General features: G+C 50.6%; 1 long non-coding RNA gene across 1 annotated transcript; it reads left to right on the forward strand.

The window, feature by feature from the left end:
- The first annotated feature begins 769 nt into the window (after positions 1-769).
- LOC126037451 (uncharacterized) lies at positions 770-1,428 on the forward strand. Its single transcript, XR_007505698.1, has 3 exons — positions 770-848; positions 968-1,041; positions 1,139-1,428. It is a non-coding gene; the product is annotated as an uncharacterized LOC126037451 (long non-coding RNA).
- Positions 1,429-10,688: the final 9,260 nt, after the last annotated feature.

Genomic DNA, 10,688 nt, shown 5'->3' on the forward strand with positions numbered 1-10,688 from the left:
GGAGTTGTGGTAGCAGAGGGCCCTGCTTGCCACAGCACTTTGCCATCTCCTTCTCCAGGTTCGGGCACCAGGATGTCATCACGGGGCTGGACAGCCTGAGCCGGGAGTGCTGTGTGACGGCAGGGGGCCGGGACGGTACCGTGCGGCTCTGGAAGATCCCGGAGGAGTCGCAGCTTGTGTTTTATGGGCACCAGTAGGTCTGGGGCGGGAGAGGGGGCTGCAGGCAGGGGGGTCAGGCTGGGGCAGCGGTGTGCAGGTGCCAAGCATCACTAGGAGCCTGCCGGCACTGTGGGGATGCTGATGCCCCGGTGAGCCCTTGTCTCCTAAATAGGATCCCAAAGCATGCTCATAACTGATGGCAGTTGCCCCTTCTCTTCACAGGGGCTCCATCGATTGTATCCAGCTCATCAGTGAGGAGCACATGGTGTCAGGCGCCGATGACGGGTGAGCACAGGGCCGGGGTGGTGCCTGGGGTGCGCAGGCGGTGCCCCCCTCGGCCCCCTCGCCCCTTCCCTCCCTGGCAGGTCCCTAGCCCTGTGGGGGCTAACGAAAAAGAAGCCGCTGGCACTGGCCCGGCAGGCACATGGCATGCAGGATGCCCAGGGCCTGCAGCAGCCATACTGGATCTCAGCAGTGGCCGCCCTGCGCAACAGGGACCTCCTGGCTACAGGTGTGTGGCAGCTGCTTTGGAGTGGGGGTGTGGAGAGGGGGGCGTCCTGCTCCCTTACCTGGGTGGGAGTGCATGGCAGTCTTCTCTCTCTGCCCCAGGCTCCCACAGCGCCAGCGTGAAGCTCTGGAAGTGCGGTGAGGGATTTCGGAAGCTGGAGCCCCTCTGGGACATCCCGTTGGTATGGATGGGGAGGTGGGGGATTGGAGCTGGGCTTGGGGCATCTCTGGGCAGGGGCTCCCTTCCCTGGGCGGCAGGAGGAGGCTGCCAGAGCCCCTCACCCTGCCCTGTCCTCTCCAGGTGGGTTTTGTGAACAGCCTCAAGTTCTCTGCAGCCGGTGACTTCCTGGTGGCTGGCCTTGGACAGGAGCACCGGTACTGTCCCCCCTCCCTGGTGCTGCCCAGGGGCACAGCCCCCCCCTGCTCCTCCAAGGGCTCGGCGGAGGGTAGCCCCCATCTCTCTCATCTGCAGGCTTGGCCGGTGGTGGAGAGTCAAAGAGGCCAAGAACAGCGTCTGCATCGTCCCTCTGAAGCGGAGGGCTGCAGCCCCCAGTCCCGAAGCCCCCGACAGCCCTGAAGCCCCCGACAGCTCCTAGCCCCTGGCCCCAGAGGCGCTGGAGCCAGGTCACCAAACCCCTGTCCCTGGAGCTGCGCCCCGAGTCCTTTGTGCAACCATCTTCCTGGAGCCGGCAGGACGTGAGCAGGGGGTGTCGCATGGCCCCCTGATCCTGCTGGCCCCCCTATCATGATGTGGCTCTGCCCTCTGCGAGGGTCTGCCCCTTTCCCTCAGGTTCAGTCTGACCTGAGCTCTGGAAGAGTCTTATTTAAAAAAAAACCAAACAAACCAAACCCACTTTATTTACATAAATTACAAAATAAAATAATCACACTTTTGCTCACACTAAAAATCTACTCTTAAAAACTCGGTTGGGCTCAGCACAGCAAGGAGCCACAGCAAGGTCTTCAGTGCCTGCATTGGAAACTCTGCATATATTCTGGCCAGGGAGCACCGCAGACACCGTTCCCTCCACGGGCCCCCAGTTTCCAAGAGAGCCCATGCCTCCAGCGGGTCCCAAGCGCCCTACCCAGGCAGGAGCACGGCACAGACCAGTGCGTTTAAAGCTTCTCCCGGAGGAGCCCGTGCAGCCCGAGTCGTTGAAGAGGGCGGTAGCTGGGAGCCTTGTGGAGGATGTCCTGAGGAGGTGTGCGGCTCCAGGGCCACAGAGCCCCCAGGCAGAGAATAAAGAGTTTGCTCCCAAGGGCTTGCTTGTGCCTACATTTATTGATGACAGGCCATACTGTGTCTGGGTGTTTTCCCTGCAAAGTTTTCCCTCATCTTCCTCCCTCCTACAGCCTCGGTCAGGCCAAGACCCAGTTCTACAGGGAATCTTAAGTAGGGACGAGAAAAGGAGTCAATGTTTCTGCCTTGTTTAGAAAGCTTTGTTGGCTGGGCTATTGGAGGGGCTGGTCCAGCTCTGCAAAGCTGTACTCATGCCTTCTGTGAGTCCCATAGGTGGGCGCTGTTGAAGGCTGCGCCTTGTTCTGTGCGTTTATTCTCTTGTCCCCTCACGACCTCCTGATGGGCCTTGGGGTTCCTACCCAGGCCCGTTGGTGGTCCTGTGTCGCGGTAGAGACGGACACGACAAGTAACAGATCATGCAAAATGGCTCCTTTGTTGTTCTAACACACCTTTTTATCCCCTACTTCGGAGTATGTGTTAGTATATGATTGGTTTAGTTAGTAACTAACAATTCATGATTGGTGAGTTCATCAGGACGGTTCTTCTTATTGCTATCTTGTTTTTGTACCGCTCTTCTCGGATCTTCCCAGACTTTCAAGGATACACTACAAGCTGCTCAAGGTCACACTGTTCTCGAACTGTCAGGCATTCCGTAGACCCATTGCATCCCCCGACAGTCCTGTCTGTGTCGCAACAAGGGACTGGCCTTCAAAATGAGGCTTTGGGCCCTAAGAGAAGAGTTTGGAGCATAAAAATGAGGGTTTGGAAACTCAGGATGTAGCTTGGACCCTGAAAACGACTGGCTGGATCCTAAAAATGAGGCTTTGGAGACTGAAAATGGGAGTTCAGCAACTAAAAAAGTGGCCTTGGGCTCTAAAAAGGAGACTTTGCCAACTGCAAGGGAGCCCGTGGACCCTCAAAATGAGGGTTTGGAGCCTGAAATGGGGCTCTGGAAGCCAAAACTAAGACTTTGGGAAGGGAAAACGAGGCTTTCTGCCCTGTAAGTGTAACTTTGGAGCCTAAAAGCGTGGCTTTGTGCCTTAAAGCTGAGGGTTTAAACCCTCCAAGTGAAACTGTGGGCCCTAAAGAACAGCTATGGGTCATAAAAGGCCAAAAGGTTTGGACCAGAACAATGAGGACTTTGGCCCTCCAGATGAGGCTTTGGGCACTAAAAATGGTGGGGGAGATGCTACACGTGACCCTTTGGGCTCTGCAAAGGAGGGGAACCTATTGGTGTCGATAGGGCCCCAAGACATGAGGCTTTGGTCCCAAAGAGAGGGCTTGGGTCACTCCAGGGGAGGCCCTCAGCTGTTAAAAGAGGCCTTTGGACTCTCCAATGGAGGGTTTGGGCCCTAAGAGTGGGGCTTTGGAAATGAAACTGAGGCTTTGAACCCTGCATTAGGTTTTGTGCCTTCAAGGGATGCTTCAGTACCAAAAACGAGGGCTTTGCACCCTAGAAATGGGTCTTTGGAAGCTCCAAATGAGGGGTTGTGCGTTAAACAAGAGATGCCTTGCACCCCAGATGAGGAGCTTGGCCACTAAAATGAGGCTTTGGGCCCTCCAATTGAATATTTGGACCCTCAAAATGAGGCCTTGGGCTCTCCCTAGTTGCAGACTGGATCCTAAAACTGAGCCTATGGTCCCTGGAAAGGAGGCTCTCTTCCCTGAAAAGGAGGCTTTGGAAGGTAAAGAATGAGGCTTGGGGCTCTAACGGTGGGGTTTGTGCTGTAAAAGGAAGGTTTGGACTTTAAAAATGGGTATTTGGGCCCTTGCAATGAGGCTTCAGGACCCTAAAAATGAAGGGGTGGATTGTGGAAACGATTTTTGGACCCCGAAAATGAGGCATTGGGCCCTAAAACTGAGGTTCGGAGCCTCAAAATTTGAGTTTAGAAACAAGGTTGTGGAGCCTGAAATGGGGCTCTGGAGTTTATAAATAAAGCTTTGGACCATCAAAATGAGGATTTGTTCACAAAAAAGAAGGGTTGGGACGCGAAAAGGAGTATTTGGACAGTCAAAACAAGGCTTCGGGACAGAAAAATATGTACTTGGGCCTTATAAACGAAGCTGTGTACTCTAAAAAGTGGCCTTCAGTCCTAAAGCGTTCAGTCTTCTATTGGGATGCTCCCTGTGGGACAGGAGGACAATTGCTTTGAGCTGCCTCTATTTCAGAAAGGATTACCTACATTTGCCTTCCATCTGAAATACTGCTTAGTGCAACTTGTTGAGTTGTTTGCTTTTTTTTTAAATTGGGGAAGTGTGTGTGAACAGCTGAGTACTAGTATACAGTGAATTACCTTCCCCTGCTGAGAGTAAATGGGTTACCAAACGGCAACTATTCCATGCCATTCCATTATTAGCATTTCTCGGCCTACTGATTCCCCCAGTGAGCATTTCCACCAGTGGTAGAAACTGCCTTCCCTTTGCACTAAATTCCCCCGCTTTCACGTAACCAAACACTGACCTGCCCTAAACCCTGCAACAGAGAGCGCTGAACTTGCCTGGTCCTCCCAGCCCTATATACCTCCTGTGCCTCCACTAATCTTTTTCTTACACAAAAGAGTTTCACTGCTTGCTCTGCGAGAAGTTTTTCCCATGCCACTGCTTTTTTCCCTGCTGCTACGGAGACAAAATACCAGGGAGCCGACACGCTGCACGCTGTAAAAGAGTCCGTACCTGAATTCCTCTGAGTGACGACACACCCATGTAGAGAAAGACGCCATAAAGCACAGGCATTGGTATAAACTGGGGGGGGGGGGAGAAAAAAAAAAGAAAGAATGCAATCGTTTCTTTTTCTGTATTGCATTTTCAGTATTACCACCCTCTTCCACAGGCACCGCCTAAAATTGCTTGAAGCTTTCCAGCTTCCATTCAGGCTTAGAGATGGGTCAGATTTTAACCATTTTTTTGCCATTTTGTGCGCACGAGTGAGCTAAGGCTCTGCTTTAGGCTGAACTTGGGAGCTACCTCTCCTCAGAATAATCCTTTTTTCCAGAAAGGTTGGAGGAAAATAGGCGATTTCACCCGTGCTACCCTATGCCGCATTCTCTGGCGGTAGAAGAAACACTTCTGCCTATTCTTGGGGCAACAGGCAAAGGCCACAGGCCTCCTTTTAGCCTAGAGACGAGATTACTTTGTGGGAGGAACGTGCAAGGAAGCCCACGGGGATGACCTCAGTGTGTTTAGCTCCTGGGAACGGCTGCTCCGGGGCATTTGGGGAGCAAACTGCAGCCACTAAAGGGCTGCCTGTTTGAAAGACAGCAGATGTGCTGGTCTGAATATGCTCAACTGTAACCCATAAACATGGGCGGGCCTGAAAGACACCCAAAAATTCAAGCAGTTGCGTTGCTTACTCGCCTCGAGCACACCAAACGGGGGCCTGACGGGCTGCAAAGCCTAACTGAGGCTGGTTCCCACCATGGGTCAAGCCCCAAGGGTTGGGATCACCTCCTCCTCCGCTCCACAACTAACTACTCAGGCCTGCAGAGAGGGGACTGTTTTTCTGTAACCTCCAACAAGCTCGCGGTTGTTGGGTGGTTTGCATTTTCCTCTCACCTTTAACACAGAAGTGAAGAAGACGGAGCAGCCCATGAGCACAAAGATCAGCAAGCCAGTGACTCTCTGCTCTCGTATCCCCAGAAACTTGGGTTGTTCTCCTGGAGCTGAGCAGTCAGACTCTACTTTGAGGCTATTCACGTGGGTGATGGACAGGACGGTCGCAGCCACAAACCAGGGCAGCCCCATCACAGAGCACACCCCGAGCATCTCTGCCACCACAAAAAGGTCCAGGTGGTACCGGCATCCTTTCTGCAGGCAGGAAAACAAGAAACAGAGCATCCCATAGCACAAGAGCAAGGATAACGTCGCAAGTCAGACTCAAACCCTGCTCGAGCACATGTCAGCTGCTTCAGAATTCAAAACAAGAAATGGAAACAAGTAAGGGTGTATGCAGGCTTTGCACAAGCACCTGGCATGAAAATCTGGCAGGAGTTCAGACACAATGGATATGCAGAGCTTGTGCGATAAATACTTCTCCAAAAAACAACAACCCACAACCCAAAAGCACCAAACCATTTTTTCCACTCACAAAGAAAATTCTACCACTTGCAAGGAAGGTGTGACTCTGAGTTATCCCTGGCAGCGCATCAAAACAATTCATTCCCCACACCTGCTGCTGCTGCCCTTTGAAAACAAAAACGCAGTTCTCTATTGCTCCAAGATTAATTTGCTCCTCCAAAAGGTTGCTCATCTGAACTGCCCCGTCACTTGCTCCCTGCATCATCGTTAATCCAGGAGAGCATCCTGCCACGCAGCCTGACCTTGTCCCAAACCAATGCCTTCAGAAAGCATCGGGAATAAGAGCTTCTCCCCAGACCTGCAGCCCAGAAGGGGCTGGGGCTGGGGTCATCTCTCACAGGCCCTTACCTTCAGCTTGTGCTCCTTCCTGTTCACAATAACGGCACTGATCTGCTGGTCCATGAATATCAAGATGGTGCAGAGCAGAGCTGGGACGAGCGCAGCCAACACCGTCCACCAAGGGTTGGGTCCTATGGGGTTGATGAACCACCCGCGGTCCTCTCTGGTAGGCTGCAACAAAGCCCACACATCAGCATCGTCTCCCAGCCCAGGCACTCCACTGGCTTTCATTTTCCCCTCCCTCCCTGTGTCAGAGCACCTCCCAGCCCTGGCTTCATGTCCCCCTCTCCCGGGGGCTTCAGCAGTGCCAGTCTCCTCTTTGCAAGCACCTCTAGATACTTCCCCTGTAGGTATCTAGTTTTTGGGGCCATCTTCTCGTTTCCAGGAGGAAGCAAGGCACTTGGAGGTGGAAGAGGAGATGGTCACACCACCAGCATCTCCTCCAGACTCAGCCCTGCCCTGCCCCGGCATCACCTTGTGGCACCCGCACGTGCCAAAACACCCCATTACCTTGAACACATGGGGGACCTGGAGCTTCGGTGATGGGATCCCAACCACAAAGTCAAGGAGCACCATGATGACGATGGTGAGGAAAACAGCAAAGTCGCTCACTGTGGACCGTACCTGGGGCGAGAAACCAGAGGTGAGAGGGGCATGGCAAACAGGGCCGTAAGGTGAGATGCAAGAGTTGCAGACATGCACAACATTAAGGCCGCTTAACCAAATCCCACCACCCCTCTGAGCACATGCAGCCTGATCCCTTGCTTAGATACTGCTGCTGTGTTTGTCCCTGTGAGATCTAGGGTCAGACAATAAAAAAAGCTTAATTAGGCGGACAAGGGTTGGTTTAAGTCAAAACCTAAAAATAGTATTAAAAATAAGAAAACACGTCTGCCACTACAGCTACACTCACAGCTACAATGGATGGCAACAAGGCACTGAGGCATCCTTTAGTCCTTAAAAGGAAGTTCCTCACTCGAATCTACTTTCCGCTCGAGCACATAATGCGCAGAAGGTAGGGGAAAAAAAACAAACCAAAAACCCCAACCCCAAAACTTTGGGAAACCTGACTTCCTATGACCTGAGGAAAAAAAAAAAAAAACCAAAATCAAACCCCAAAAATCTTCAATCTGGGGCAGGTCATGAGGCAGGTGGGAAATGCTACGATGATTTTGCACTCATGGAAATGAGTGTGGGACATCCAAGCTCTTGGAGAGCTTGGCCTGCAAGGCCAACGTTTCCCAGCTTGACCAAGGCGGGGCAAATACTGCTTAGTGCTCCAGGAAAGCCATTTTGGGAAACGAGTGTGGAGATGGACACTGGCCACCTCCTTCTACTTACTCTGGTTGGAAAGTAGCGGCTGGTTTTAAAATTCTTCAAGAAGCTTGACAGGGCAAAGGTGGCGAAGAAGAGGATGCAGCACCAGAAGAACACGTCAGGCGTGTAGGGGCCGTCGCGTCCACAGGCAGGTCCTTGAAACTCCCCACGCAAATACCGACATTCCTGGAGAAACAGAGCGTCAGGACACAAAGGCAGTGCACGTGCGGCAGGGAAACCTCGCATAGCTAGGGGGTTTTGAGGATCTTGGTCCAAGATCCACGACCCTGTAACTGCTCCTGCCAATGGAGATTTATATTTAATGAGCAGCAGCAGCTGAACAAGTGACACATCGAACTACACAGCGGAGAAATGAGATGTGAGGGGACACCATACGCTAGTAACACATTGCAAGAAACACTCATCCAGGTGACACTCTCCCATCAGTTGCTTGCATTCATAGCATTGTGTTTCCTTAACTGCATCTGGCCTCAGTCCTGACATCTTCCCACAAAAAACAACATGCCAGGCTCTCCCAACCCTGTGAAGAAAACCTCATCAGCTTTCCTAACTAAAAAGTAATTCTTTTAAAAATTATTTTTAAACCTGAAAAGGACTAGGATTCACAGGACTAGCGTCATTACATTCACTTCACAGTTCAAAATGGGAGGACAAAAGATAATTGACATGACAAACGCCACAGTTACAGACGTTCCTTCCTGGGGGTGCAGTTCGCACACCTAGGAGCTCATGCCTGCAAGAATGGGTGACGCCAGGCAGCAGTCTCTTTACATGCCTCTGATCTCAGGAAGAAACAGGTAACATGAATACTTTTACTCCATTTGCATCCTGAGGACCGGAGATGGAGCCCAAGATTTGCCTAGATGACACAGTCGGTTCCTTTAAGGGATGAAATTGTTCGTTTGAGTTTGGCTTCAAGGACTCCCACAGCTGGCGATTAACTAAGAGGTATGCTACAGCGAGGAGCCCGACACACAGACTGCAGGACAACTCATCACGCCAGGCCTCTGAGCTTGCAGTTCTCCGCAGGGCCCGGTGCTGCCTGAGCAGGTGGATGGACTTCCCAGTTCCAGAAATACAAGCTCGTGAATCAAACCCTCCTCAAGCACGCAGGCAAAACTGGCTGCGCTTTAGCGAAGCAAACCAACAACGAGGCTTCCTTTGTTTGGATGCCTCCTGTCTGACGATGCTCTGGGCTACTTTCTCTTCCTGGCAGTAACAGGAATAAGTTGCTCTCATACCTACCAGCTTCTGACAGAGAAAGAGGATGATCTCGTTCTTGCCTGCTAGGACCAGGGGTGGCAATAACGCAGTCTGCCGAGACTGGAAGGGGATGCCTTGGAGGCGGAAACACGTGGGTGTTCATTACTCCTGGGCACTCGGAATCACGGGAGGTGATGATGCCGAAGGGCCTGATCCGATTCACAAACTGACACACCTTAGGACTTTTCTCTGCAACAACAGCCTCAGGAGAGTAACTTCTCCGTAACCCTTTACACTACAGCAACTACAATACTTAATCCTAATGTACCTTACAAGAAAACTACTGTGGTCTTCACTACTAGAGGGCCAACGCTGCTGCGCCTGTAAGGAGCGCTTTACGTTTTAACCTTTTGAAACAATGCACTAGCTTTCCTTGCAATCGCATTACGTGGGCTTCCTGGGACTTTATATATGCACGTTCGTTTTCTCTGGCTAAATCAGATTTGGAACGCAGGGGTGGCCATCTGAAAACACTGCAAAACATTCTTTTTACATACATCAGTTCTCTGGTGAAGGCAACAACTGAGGAGGATCTTCAGCTAATGTAAAACTGCAAAGCTCAGAGGAGTCGTACTCCAGCTAAAGATCTGCGCACTACTGGGCAGGAATGTCAAATTAAGCAATGCCCAACAGATACAAGTCATTGGACCTTTTCTTTTACAAGTAGGAAAGAAAGGGTACACAGAAAGATAGTGGTCTGTAGAAAACGGATGTAAATCATCAAGATTTCCAAGGATTACTCGAATCGCTTCCTGGAGAGGCCAAAACAAGAAAGGAAGGAAGAATATTAACAAGATAGCCACAATCCCACCGCCAAGTACAGTTTTCAGGCTTGGGAAAAAAAATAACATTACAGTTTGCAGGAGTCATGGAAGAGCAGGTTCCAGATATTTTGCTTTTCCTCCTCCCCTTCTTCCCCCTGCTCCCTCCCATCACCTTAGAGCACGCTGCCCTAACAGATTCACAGAAACTGAAGTGAACGAATATCTTAACCCTGAATTAACATACAAGCAATACTATGGAGAGTGGAGGTGTGCTTTTAAATTTAACAAGTTCTACATTTAAGAAGCCTCCTCCTTGCCAGCACAACACATGCAGTTTTGACCTGTTTCAAAAATAAACATATTCCCCTTTTTCGGAATATTGACCCAATTCAGTTACAAAGGAATTGTAATTCAGCCCCAGCAAACTCCTGCTTTATAAACGGGAAACTTTTTCTAGGAATACCTTTCAGTATTTTCAAAATTGAAAAAGAAAAAGAAATTAACCAATAATTTTCTGTATCAGTTACAATCAGCACATTTTCTTCAGTAATATTTGCAATGCTACTACTGTACTCTGAAGATTTGTTTCAACTTAACTAACAGGAGCATTTTTAAACAGGCAGTATATTGGTCTCATTTCCTCAGGAACGGCAGGGGCTTTCTTCTGTCTCAGGAAGAAGATGACAACAACAGAACTCATCAGCTGTCACCAAGCTTGGCCACAAAGTAATGGCGTCATTAAAAGAACGTCCCCTGGCTTCCACAGCTTCCCAACTATTAACTACATCTTTTGTAAACCAGCTTCTCAAAAGTTGTTCACTGCCAGGTATCGGCCAACAATAAAATGCACAGGGAGAGAAAGTCTCAAAGGAAAGCTGAACCCATTCAGAAGTAAACAAATGTCGCACAAGTGTCACTTGGAAATAAGGAAATAGGGTGGAGTGTAAGGAATTACGGCATGCAAGTGTTCTCTGGTATATGGTCTGGCAGGCAGCCATTCTCAT

The sequence above is a fragment of the Accipiter gentilis genome, unplaced genomic scaffold (assembly GCF_929443795.1).
Source record: "Accipiter gentilis unplaced genomic scaffold, bAccGen1.1, whole genome shotgun sequence".
Classification (NCBI taxonomy): domain Eukaryota; kingdom Metazoa; phylum Chordata; class Aves; order Accipitriformes; family Accipitridae; genus Astur; species Astur gentilis.